Source organism: Crocodylus siamensis, chromosome 1 (assembly GCF_052110815.1).
Source record: "Crocodylus siamensis isolate JL-2025a chromosome 1, ASM5211081v1, whole genome shotgun sequence".
NCBI classification, from domain to species: domain Eukaryota; kingdom Metazoa; phylum Chordata; order Crocodylia; family Crocodylidae; genus Crocodylus; species Crocodylus siamensis.
Genome location: NC_143395.1, coordinates 184861250 through 184874429, shown reverse-complemented (window position 1 = coordinate 184874429; position 13180 = coordinate 184861250). Strand labels below are relative to the sequence as shown.

At 51.6% G+C, this 13180-nt stretch overlaps 1 long non-coding RNA gene across 1 annotated transcript; it reads left to right on the top strand.

Moving 5' to 3' along the window:
- Nucleotides 1-2389: 2389 nt before the first annotated feature.
- On the top strand, nt 2390-11979 carry LOC149873764 (uncharacterized). The gene is made up of 3 exons (XR_016439881.1): nt 2390-2909; nt 6550-7554; nt 10454-11979. It is a non-coding gene; the product is annotated as an uncharacterized LOC149873764 (long non-coding RNA).
- The last annotated feature ends 1201 nt before the right edge of the window (nt 11980-13180 follow it).

Here is a 13180-nt window from a genome sequence, read left to right as displayed (position 1 = left end):
AACTCTGGAAAGTCCAGAAGGGAAGAAACTGGGATTAGGATTGATATTAGTCAGAAGTTATACATTTCTGTGAAAGATCAGTAGGAATTGGGGCCCAAGAAAAAACACTGTTGAGAGTTATCAAAGAGAACTTCTGGGGTTTACTGTACTGAGAACAGTCAGGACTAAAGTTGCTGTTGTCATTATGGAGAACCAGAAACAGCAGATAGAAGATAAAGCTGAGAAAGAAGGAAGTTGGGAGCTGAGGAGAAAAGGTCAGTCTTGGCAAATTCCAGGGGGAAGCCTGAGGCAGGATTGGAGTTGAGGATGTCAGAGAACAAAAGCTGAAATAAGGAAGTTTGATGGCTAAGGTACCTTAAAGCCTGGTCTCACGCCATTGGGTTAGTTGGCCACTGGGGGTGTTTTTAAAAATGCTTCAGGGATGGTGGCGGTGGGGAGAAAGGGGGAGGCATCACTTTAATTACAGCAGCTCTGATAACTGCTGCAATTAAAGCACCACAGCATCTCATGTATCAGTGTCCCCACACTTCAAAATTGTGGCAGGGATGCATGAACAAGATGCAGTTAAAGCACACCCACTGCCATTTTGAAGTGAGGGATGCTGATACACAAGACACATAAGGCTGCTGGAGTGTGGTAATTACCATGCTCCAGCAGACTCAATTAATCAAGCCTGCTCCAATGTGCTGTAATTACATCCTGGCAATTCTGAAATCTTCAGCTGTAATGACCTACACAGTAGTGCCTGTTTGCTATTCAAACCTGCCACAGAAGAGTCAACTACATGGCTTTCCCAGTGAACAGTACTCATTGCTTACTGGAGTATGTGTTGGAGTGCTGTAATTTCACCCCTGTGTATAGGCACCATAGAATACTGAGCATAGTTTATATATAATATGACAACTTAAAGCTCAGGTCATGGAAGAGCCTGTGCACTTTTTCTTGTTGACTCAGGGCTCTGATAGATGACCATTAAGTTAAGGCTTTAGCTTTTACAATCTAGTACCTTCAATGGTGAACTTCTTCTAAAAGGTTGCATATCCTGATGGTAACGAAAATCTAAATATAGTGAAAGGAAAGGAGATTACTTGGCTAGATTTTGGCCAGGTACAAACATTACACTGAGACCAATCTAAGTGACTGGAAATCGAGCTGAACCCATAACAATACAAAAGTTTAATGTAAATAGATGGGTCTAAAAATGGCAGAACCAGGTCAAAGGTAGACCTGGTTCGGTGTGCACTCAAATCAAATCAATCTTAGACCAGTGAATCAAACTTCTGTACCAGTTCTCCTGTCAAGTGATCTAATTCAATGACTCCTGTCATAGTGATCTAATTCAAGTTAGTTCACTATCCTCCTGCATCCCAGCCGCCTTTGCATCCACCCACTACCCCTCCCTTGCAGGGAGGCATGCTAGCATTCAGCACACACTCAGCTGCTCCATCTCAGCGTCGAGTAGGCCCCATACCCCGAGCTCTCCCAGAGCTGAGCCAGCACAAACTCCTGCCTCTGGCTATCTGTTAGCTGCAGACAGCCAGTGGGATGGAGTCGGGGTGGGGGGAGAGAAGGGAGGTGTCTCTGGGCACCCAATCCCATGTCCGTGACCCCACACCCCATGAAAAAGTGATCCTCAATGTGCACACAAGCTTGACACTGAACCCAGGAGAACCCCTGCACTTGGGCGCAGCCCCACAGACCATGACCCTAGCTCCCACACACCATGACATGGTCAGAATACTATGGTCAGAGTACTATGCCCCTGTCCTCAGGCACAGCCCCACAGATCCAAACCCTAGCTCCTGCATACCACTTCTCAGAGGAGAAAGCCAGGCACTCTGCCACCTGGACCACAGCATGGATGCTTCCCACCTCCTGGGCAGCAAATGGTGCTGGTGGCTTGCCCCTGGTGTGTCAGAGTGGCAGGGGGCAGAACACAGATGGCAGAACATTGATACTAAACCTTCATGGAAACAACTCTGGCATGCTACAAGGCTTTTTTGATGTGTAGTTATAGGGTGTCAGAGTACTAGGGCAAGGAGGATGTAGAGGTAGGGGCACTAAGCATCCAAGGTGGGGCAAGCAGGTAGACCCTGGAAACTTCAAGAATAGGTTGTTCTCCGCCATGCCAGTGGCTAGCTGTCTCCATGTTGCAGGTAGAGGATTCATGGTGGGGTCAGTGGCCCCTTGCCCCCCTGTCTGTGGGGGGGCTCAGTGGGGTCCTGCGGGGGTGGAGCCTGGTGGTCCCCTTGCCTGTCCCTCCTGTGCACAACTTAGGGCCCTGGAGGAGCAGGTGAGGGAGCTCCAGGCTGAGGTGAGCAGGTTGAGGGGCATCAGGGATGCAGAGGATGAAATTGATGCCTATGTCTGTTCTCTGCAGGCCCGGTTGCCCACTGTACAGCCCCCACAGGAGACGCATCCATTGCAGGAGTGGCAGAAGGTGTCCAAATCCAGAGCTGCTAGGCCTAGAGTGGTGGAAGCTCCCCAGGTTCACCTGGGGAACAGGTTCGATGCCCTGGAAGCTGTGATGGAGAAAGAGAAGTTGCCTCCAGTGGGGAGGATGCCACTCCCCACATGACAAAGAATGGGCAGAGAGTGAACACCAGCAGGAAAAAATGCCTGGTCCTCGTCATCAGAGACTCCATCCTACGAGGACTGGAAGGTCCCATCTGCCAGCCTGACCCCATGATGCAAAAGATCTGCTTCATGCCTGGGGCTCGGGTTAGGGACATCACAGAAAGGATCCCAGCCTACATCTGACCTGCAGACCACTACCCCATGGTTGTCATCCATGTGGAAACGAATGACATGGTCAGGGGCAGCCCTGACCGCACCATGAAGGAATTCAAGGCTCTGGGGACAAACTTAAGGAGACAGGGGCACAGGAGGTAGTCTCCTCTCTTCTTCTGGTGAGTAGGCGGGGACAGCAACATGAGGCATTCATGGCGAGGTCAACCGGCGCTTACGCAGTTGGTGCCACCAGGCAAGCCTTGGGTTCCTAGATAATGATCCATGCTTTCAGGTGGAGGACTTGCTGGGGTGGGATGGGCTTTACCTCTCTCCTAAAGGCAAGCGTGGCTTCTCTTCCAAGTTTGCTGAACTCATACAGCGAGCTTTAAACTAGCCTCGCTGGGGGAGGGAGCCACAAGAAGATGAGGAGACACCACCCAAGCAAGTCAGGTGACAAATACAAGGAGTGCCCAGGTAATACACAGGGGTCCAGACAGTCTCCCAAATCGGGGGGGTGGCACACACAGCTAGGCAAGGCCTTAAATGCCTATATACCAATGCTCATAGTATGGGGAACAAACAGGAGGAGCTCACCCACAGAATAGCCAGCTCAGACCCAGACATAATAGGGCTTACAGAAAAGTGGTGGGATTCATCCCACAACTGGGCAGTTAGCATTAGGGGCTATAGGCTTTACAGGCAGGATAGAGAAGGAAGGAAAGGTGGGGTTGTGGCACTCGATGTCAAGGAGCAATAGACATCCTCTGCCAGAAGAATGGGGTCAGAGGAGGGGCAAGCTGAAGTGCTCTGGGTCAAGATACAAGGGGGCCATGGGGAGAGCGATCTAACGGTGGGGGTCTACTACAGACCTCCCAGCCAAGGGGAGGAGCTGGACTGGGAATTTTCAGGCCGGCTTGCAGAGGCACTTAAGGCAAGGGATGTAGTTGTCATGGATGATTTAAATTACCCGGACATCTGCTGGGAGGAACAGTCAACCAGGTTGGACCATACTAGGAAGTTCCTGGCTGAGATACAGGACCTCCACTTAATTCATTAGGTGCACAGTCCCACCAGAGGAAATGCCCTGTTGGACCTGGTCCTGGCCACGGGCAATGACCTGGTAAGGGGCCTTCAGGTCTTTGACCACCTGGGTGACAGCGATCGTTGCTTGCTGGAATTCACCGTCCAGCGCAGGGTGTCAAGGGCCTGCAGCAAGGCGGTAGCCCTAGACTTCAAGAGGGCCAACTTCAATGAGTTGAGGAGATTAGTGGGAGAGACACTGGGGTTCTTGAGAGCAGAATAACTCAGTGCCCAAGATGAGTGGTTGTTCCTTAAGGAGACAATACTCAGGGCCCAACAAGAAGCTAGCGGGGCAAGAGTGCCCAAAAATCTCCCTGGCTCACCAAGGGCGTCCGGGAATGCCTGATTGCCAAAAAGACAGCGTACAAACAGTGGAAGGGGGGTGCTATCTCCAAAGAGGAGTGTACCTCTTCTACTCAAGCCTGTAAGGGGGCTGTTAGGAAAGCTAAAGCAGACATAGAGGTAGGACCAGCATCCAAGATCAAAGATAATAAAAAGTTCTTTTTCAAATATATAGGGTGGATGAAGAAAGCACCGGGAAATGTGGGGCCCCTGCAAGATTCTCTGGGCAATCTGGTGGTTGCGCCAGAGGAGAAAGCGGAACTCTTTAACCAATTCTTCACCTCCATTTTCTTGTGCAGGGACCGGGACTCCCCTACCGTGATGCCAGACAGACTCAAGGGGAACGTCTCCAGACCTCAGGTTGGGGAGGACCGGGTTAGAGAGCTTCTGGAGGGGCTGGACGTGTTCAAACCAGTGGGTCCAGATGCTCTCCACCCCAGGGTGTTGAGGGAGCTAGCAGGGGTTATTGCAGGGCCCTTGGCATGGCTTTACGAGTGCTCGTGGTGCTCAGGTGAGCTGCCAGATGATTAGAAGATAGCCAACGTGGTCCCCATCTTTAAAAAAGGGAGGAGGGAGGACCCAGCACGGTTTCATTAGGGGCAGGTCATGTCAGACCAACCTGATTTCCTTTTATGATCAGGTCACAAAAGTATTGGATGCAGGTTTCGCCGTGAACATAGGCCTTGCTGAAGTCCAGAAAGACTTTGACACTGTCTACCACCCCATCCTCATTAAAAAACTACGCAACTGTGGCATTGATGTCTACACAATGGATGGATTGCAGATTGGCTGAAGGGTCATACTCAGAGGGTGGTGATGGATGGGTAATAGTCCACCGGGGGGGAAGTGGGCAGCGGAGTCCCCCAGGACTCAGTCCTTGGGCCCGTGCTGTTCAATTTCTTTATTAGTGATTTGGACGACGGTGTGAAAAGCAACCTTTTTAAATTTGGTGATGATACCAAAATTTGGGGTGAAGTGAGCATACTAGTAGGGAGGGAAAGACTTCAGCAAGACCTGGATAGATTACAGGGGTGGTCTAACAAAAACAGGATGTGTTTCAATACTGACAAGTGCATGGTGCTGCACTTGGGCAGTAGTAACCAGCAGCACGCTTAGAAGATGGGAAACTCCCTGCTTGAGAGCACGGAGGCAGAAAGGGATCTTGCAGTCATTATTGACTCCAAGATGAACATGGGCCGACAATGCGAGGTCACGTTTGGCAGGGCTAACCAGACCTTGTCATGCATCCACAGGTGCATCTCAAGTAGGTTCAAGGAGGTGATCCTCCCCCTCTACACAACACTGGTGAGGCCACAGCTGGAGTACTGTGTCCAGTTCTGTGCGCCCCATTTCAGGAGGGATGTGTACAACATTGAGAGGGTCCAGAGGAGGGCCACCCACATGATCTGGGGACAATGACAGACTGCGGGACCTGAACCTTCACAAGTGAAGGGGGACCTGGTGACTGTCTATAAACTCACTAGGGGGGACCACAAGGGTTTGGGAGAGACCTTGCTTCCCCTAGCGCCCCCTGGCATAACAAGGAATAACGGCCATAAGTTGTTGGACAGTAGATTTAGATTAGACATCTGTAAGAACTACTTCACAGTTAGGGCGGCTACAATCTGGAACCAACTTCCAAGGGAAGTGGTGCTGGATCCTACCCTGGGAGTCTTTAAGAAGAGGCTTTATGCCTACCTGGCTGGAGTCATTTGAGCCCAGTTTTTTCTTCTGCTGAGGCAGGGGGTCGGCCTTGAAGATCTACAAGCTCCCTTCCGACCCTACTTCTATGATTCTTTGCTATTTGGCACTGGTGAGGCCACAACTGAGTACTGTGTCCAGTTTTGGGCCCCCCACTACAGAAAGGATATGGATAAATTGGAAAGGGTGGAAAAACTGGAGCAGAAGGGAACAAAAATGGTTGGGGGACTAGGGCACATGACTTCTGGAAAGCGTTTCAGGGAACTGGGCTTACTTAGTCTAAAGAAGAGAAGACTGAGAGGGGTTTTAATAGCAGCCTTCAGCTACCTGAAGGGGGGTTCCAAAGAGGATGGAGCTAAACTGTTCTTAGTGGTGACAGATGACAGAAAAAGGAGCAACGATTTCAAGTTGCAACAAGGGAAGTTTAGGTTAGATATTAGGAAAAAATTTCTCACTAGGAGAGTAGTGAAACACTAGAACGGGTTACCCAGAGAGGTTGTGGAATCTCCATCCTTGCAGGTTTTTAAGACCCAGGTAGACAAACCTTTGTCTGGGATGATCTAGCTGAGGATGCTCCTGTTTTGAGCAGGGGGTTGGATCAGATGACCTCCTGAAGTCCATTCCAACCCTACTTTTACTATGGTTCCATCCATTCACCTTTTCTGCCATCCTTTCAGCCTTCTTCCATCCTTTCAGCCACCCTCTTGCAGCCAGAATCTCACCCACCCATGGATACTGAGACCCCATGGGCACCACTGTGGACCATAGAAGACCCCTGTCCCATCTTCCTCCACTACCGACCCTGGGACTATGGGGAGATGAGGAATCTCATTGCCACCTGGTGCAATGAGAAGAACTAGCACCAGCTCAAGAAAGGGCACCAAAACAGGAATGTCTTCAAGTGCATCACCTAGCAGATGTAGACATGGTGCAACAAAAGGGACTGGGAGGAGTGCTGTGCCAAGACTAAGTGGATGAAGTTCCAGTATAAGTGCATGTATGATGCCAACAAAAGGTCTGGGGCCTGGAGGTAGACTATGCCCTTCTATGAGGAGCTGTCTTGCTTCCTTGCCAAGAAGACTCCACGCACCTATGGAACCACCAGAGGGTGGAAGAAGTTGTTGACAGGAACCCCACCAGAGTAGGAGGCACAGGGAGGCCCCAGGATGAGAGGACAACTGGGTGATTAGGACCAGGTCCCTGAGGGCCACAGGGCAAGAGGTCAGGTGCTGCAGTTGCCCACGAGGAGTCCACCCTGCTGGTGCTGATCTTCTCATCATAGGATCTGGGAGCCAAAGTGCACATGCAGTTGGACTGGCGCTCCCTTGGTGTCTTGTTGGGCATGGCCAAGAGCAGGGAGCATGGCATGCAGGAACAGAGGGAGAGATCCAATGCCATGGACATTGCAATCCAGGACCTGGACCCTGAGCCCATGCCCTCCACCTTTCAAGAGCCCCCTGCACCCCAGTCCTCACCCCCACTGATTGTGGCTGTACATGTGGGCCCCTGGACACCCCACACTGCTGCCACACGTGTTTCAGACCCACTCTTTTTCTGGCCCCTTTCCAGATGCACAGAATGCCTCCCAGCCATCCCACTATTAGCGCACTGGCTGCTGCTGCAGCACAGCTCACATGACTCAACTATCCCTCTTCCAACTTTTGACTCACACCCCAATCAAGGATACTGCATCCCAGGAAGGTATGGTTCACCCCCAACTCCACATGGCTATAACAGGGACCCAGACCCTGGGGGAAGGGAGCAGGGAAGCAAGCGGGAGTGTTGGTGGTGGGGGGCTGCAGGTGCTACAGGCCACCCTCATGGTCACAGCCCTCACAGTTGTAGCCAAGGAACTCAGATGGAGTTGGGGTGGGCAGTGCAGGGATGGTGGGGCATGAGAGGAGAATGAATCACCCCACCCTGACCACTTATAGCATGGGCCCTCAGGTCACTATGTGCACAAGAGGTTTCATAGTTTCATAGGTTTCTGTCTTTCAGAACAGTCATCCCCTCCCTCTCCCCCCATTCCCATCCTGGACCACAACTGAAGTGCCATATCACCCCACCCCCCTCACCTTGAGCAGTTATCAGCCCATCTGCCATTCTGTGGGAATGGCATAAATATACCTCGTTCACACCTCCCTTCCTTAACTTGGCCCCAGGGGAGGCACACCCAGGCCAAGGGTCAGTGAGGATCTAGTCGGGGAACTTCTGGAGGGACTGGATGTATTTAAATCAGCAGGTACTGATGGTCTCCACCCCTGAGGGAATTAGCTGAGGTCATTGCAGGACCCATGGCATGGCTTTATGAGCACTCGTGGTGCTCTGGTGTGGTGCCAGAGGACTGGAAGAGGGCCAATGTGGTTCCCATTTTCAAAAAAGGGAGGAAGGAGACCCAGGAAACTATAGGCCAGTTAATTTTACCTCGATCCTGGGTAAGTTTTTTGAGAGAATTATTCTGGCGCATGTCCACAAGGGGCCAGCGGGGGAGGTTATGCTTAGGGGCAACCCCCTCTATCCTCCCCTTCTATGCGGCACTGGTCAGGCCGCAGTTGGAATACTGCGTCCAGTTCTGGGCACCGCACTTCAAGAGGGATGTGGACAGCATGGAGAGGGTCCAGAGGAGGGCCACTCGCATGATCGGGGACAGCAGGGCAGGCCCTATGGGGAGAGGCTACGGGACCTGAACCTTTACAGCCTCCACAAGAGAAGGCTGAGGGGGGATCTAGTGGCCTGTTATAAACTAGTCAGGGGGGATCAGCAGGCATTGGGGGAGTCCCTGTTCCCCCGAGCACTACCAGGAGTGACTAGAAATAACGGTCACAAGCTGGCAAAGGTTAGATTCAGACTAGATATCAGGAGGCGCTACTTCAGTGTCAGGGTGGCTAGGATCTGGAACCAACTTCTAAGAGAAGTGGTGCTGGCTCCTACCATGGGGGTCTTTAAGAGGAGGCTAGACGAACACCTTGCTGGGGTTGTTTGACCCCAGTACTTTTTCCTGCATGGCAGGGGGTCAGACTTGATGATCTATTCAGGTCCCTTCTGACCCTAGAAACTATGAAACTGTCAGGACCATGTTTATCTCCAGGGACAAGCACTGTCCTCCCAACTGGCCACAGCAGTGGTTCTGAAATGCCCCCCTTCTCCCACACCCTTGGACTCATGGAAAGGCACTGAAACAGTTCATTGAGCTCTGCACGCAAAGTGTAAAAACTAGGTACAAATGTGGGTGCTTTTCACCCTGCCCCATTTGGCAGCTCCATGGGCCTATGTGGCAGAGAAGACACCGAGGTCAGAAACAGAAGACACTATGGGAACCACTAGAGTTTATAATACCACAGGAACAAGAAAAGTTTCCCAGTTGCTAAATAGCCCTAGTACCTCCCTCCTTCCCATTTTAAGAAAGACACTGATGTGATGGCAGGAGTCCTGCATGGGAACCGTTATCTCAGACACTGCAGTTCCACTGCCAGGGTGACTCCTGCATTATGCACCTGGAGGAGCTTGCAAGTGGCACTCCAGCACTGTCCCTCTCCCCTCTGATCTGAACTCTGGGGAAAAATCTATGAGTGCCAAGTAACTCCAAATTTCACAGTGTAGGCAATCACTGTACTGACTCCTCCAGGCAACCCCTAATTCCCCTCCAATAATCATGGCCCCATTCCAGTCCCAACAGTCCACTTCCCCCACCCCAACCAGACAGCAAAGAATTTCACACTCCCTCCTCCCCACTGGAGTATTCATAGTAGAAGAATGGTGCTGGAAAGCCAAGGGCAGCACATGGCAGGGCTCTTCTTAGGCAGCCAAGGTCTAGGAGCCTTTCCCAGGATCAGGTTACAGGTTCAGCAGTGTCAATAGTGGTGCTGATCATGAACTTATCTGGGGGTGTCAGCACATCATTGCAGAGCCATAGGTAGTGGTAGCACTTGAGGGGGATTCTCATATTGAATGGCAACCTGGGCTTCCCTAGCACACCATCAAAGCAGATGGCCCCCCTCTACCTCTCGAGTACCTCCCAGGGGATCAGCTGCAGCAGGAGCATAGCATATTTAACCACCCAGGAGCAGTGGTTAAAGCTCATAATTCTCATGAGGGCTATCAGGACATAAGTATTGCTCCTGCAGGGACACAGCACTGAAACACCTCTCCTGTAAATAAAGGATGGGGAGAGAGGGCGGTGTAAGAGCTCTTCTGGCATTCCCAAAAGCAGTCACTCCCCACCCACTCCAGGGATGATCCAAGTTCCCATGGGATCCAGAGTCCCCGGGTGCTCTGAGGGAGAGAAACAGGTGCCCACCACAGTGCTTGGAGAGAAACCCATCCTCTCCCTCCTTGGCAATCCATCCTAACACTGCTACAGGGCCTGCTGTCCACCTGCAGCACAGCCAGGACCCCCATCTCCACTTTGCCCAGTGGAGAACAGTGGCACAGCTCCCAGCCCTGGGCAGGGGCAGGACACAAACAGGAGATTTACCATAGTTCCCTCACTGCCTCCATGTCAGTGCCCAGGTGAGTGCTTGGAGGGTCTGAGATACCTGTTTTTATACTTCATTTTTTAAGTTTAACACAAACACTCTGTGTCTCCCCTGTCTAATTGCAGAGACACCAATTGTATGAGGGAGGACAGCATGTGGAGGATGCGATGGTGGCCAAGGGCTGGGGGCTGCATAGCTGCACAGCACATGAAGGATGTCCATAGGAGGCACTGAAGAAGCAAAGAGGAGATGCTGCAGGCCTTGGTCACTTCCTCCAAGCTCTGTACATGTACAGGTGACTCCTGGCACTAGGAGTTGCTGGACCAGCGTGAAGAGAGACTCATGATGTGGAGGGGTACATGGCCAGGATGGGAGACATCTATACCCCGGTTGCTGAGGTGCAGGAATGGGAGGTTCTGATGGTCACCTACTGTTTTGAGGCAACCTGCACCTCTGCAGAGCTGGCAGAGTTGCAAAACCTAGAGAGGGGATTTATGGACAGAGTTGTGGACCGCTTTGGGCATTTGTACACATGCATGCGTCGCAGTGGTGAGGGCTTTCGCCTGGTGCTGTGGTACACGAAGTTTAAGAGGCAAAATGTGTGCCGGAACTGAGAAAATTTCAGTGGCATTCCTTTGAACTAAAACACATTGGAAGTGCTTTAGTTCAAAAGTGCACTGCCACCATTTTCTGCACACTGATGCACATTTCACCACTTATACAACTGAATATTGCACAGTACAGTTTGCATCAGCTCATGTGTCAATGTGACAGATCTCCAGCACACCATGGAATGAAAAGGTATGTGTATAAATGCCCTTTGCATCCACCAATGTCACCCCTGACTAGCACCAGTGCTGCTTTTCACAGAAAGCCTGTAACCCTCTTGGCTAGGGGACTGTTCTCTGGGCTCCATGGAAGGGGGGTCCAATGGGAGTCCCATGGGAGGGATTCCTGGTTGCCAACTAGTGGGGGAACATTCCCGACCACACCCTGAGTGGAACCCCTGAGTGGGAGAGGAACTTGGACCAGTAGGAGTGCTATGAGGAAGCCAGTGACCTCTGGCCCAGGGTAGCAAAAAAGCAGGGAGGTATTAGGGCAGGGCCCACTCTGGTGGGCATCAGTGGGTGTGGGGAGTGGGACTGCGGTGTCTGCTGGGTGACGTGAGTCCCAGGCATGGCTGAACATCACAGGGCCAGGGTCCCCGAAGGGGGAGACTGGGCCCTGGGGGTGGGGGTTGAGGGGCTGGGTGTCAGAATGTAGGAAAGCCAGGAGCCCATGGTCCCCTCTGTGGCTATGTCTCCCTCTCTGCAACCTCCTCCCCCCACCAAAACAGCTGCCTCCTGACCCTGACCATGCACCCACACCACAGATCTCTCAGATGGACAGAGGGTCTGGGATCACCTACCTATCCAGCTCCTACATGGAGGAGTCCCTGATCTTCACTGCTGAATCTAGGCATTAGTGTGCTGTGTCAAAAGCCCCCATGCCTCCCCTCCAAGGTTTTCTGTTTGTTCAAGTATGGCTATGGTGGCATTCTTCCTGATCGCAAGCCCCTCCCCCTTCACCATACTAGCTGCCCCTTCCAGGTTATTTTGCTCCTTTCATAAACCTCCCCTACCCCTTCCAAAGGTTTGCCAGTTTGTATCAATTGAAAGAGTGACCAAGCTGAGACATGGGCAATGTTCAACAGGTTTTGTGTATTAAAAATGATAAAAGTTTGCAGGTGTAACGTTTTAAACTGAGGCACATCACTTCCTCATGCCGCATTCCCCTCCATCCTGTGTATGTCCCTGGGGAGAGTGGGGGTGGAGAAGGGGAAGGGGAATGATGTCCAGGCAGCCTGAGTTGTTGGCAATGCAGCCTGGGACAGTCTGGGCCAGGAGATCCATGGCCTGGTGTCAGGGCATCAGTACTTGAAGCCCTCCAGCCCTACCCCCTGGGGGGAGGATGCCCAGTCCATGATTGGTGGTCTCTGTGAAGAACCCTACGAGGAGAGGTTGAGAGATCTGGATCTCTTCAGCCTATACAAAAGATGCCTGAGTGGGTGACTGTGTAGCTGCCTATAAATTTATCATGGGAGGACATGCGCTGTTTACCAGAGCACCCCAGGGAGTAACTAGGAATAGTGGGTGCACACTAGTGGAGAGTAGATTTAAATTAGACATTAGGAAGAAATTTTTTACAATGAGGGTGGCCAGAGTCTGGAATGAGCTTCCAAGAGAGATGGTGCTATCACCTTACTTGGAGGTCTTCAAGAGGAGGCTTGACAATCACCTGGCTGGGGTTGTCTGACCTCAGTCCTCTTTCCTGTCCAGGCAGGGGGTTGGACACGATGATCCATTGGGTCCCTTCTAACTATAATCTATGAAATCCCTGCACTGCATGTGTGCACTTGTCATGCCTGGTCTATGCTGTGTTCCTCTCCTGTCCAGGCTTCACAGATGACCTCACCCCTGGTCTCACATATGTTTTGGAGGACAAATGTGACAATGATGAGTCATGGCTGGTTCTCCTTGTCCACCTCAATGCACATGCTGAGAACCTGCCAGCTAGGGGTGTGCAAAATGGGCCGTATTCAATTTGGATTTGGATTTGGCCCAAACTGGGGACAGTGATTCAATTCATTGATTCAGCTCACTGTCCCCAATTTGATTCAGCCAAATCCAAATCTGAAGATTTGATGCTGATTCAGAGAATCAGCAATTCAGCTATTAGACACAGCTTTACATGTTTTTTCTACATACCTCAAGGTACCAGGTGCAGCTCATGGATGCTGCAATGGTGGGGTGGATGGAGCATCCCACAGGTGCACAGGGGGGACCTCTGCATGCTTGGCGGTGGACCTGTAA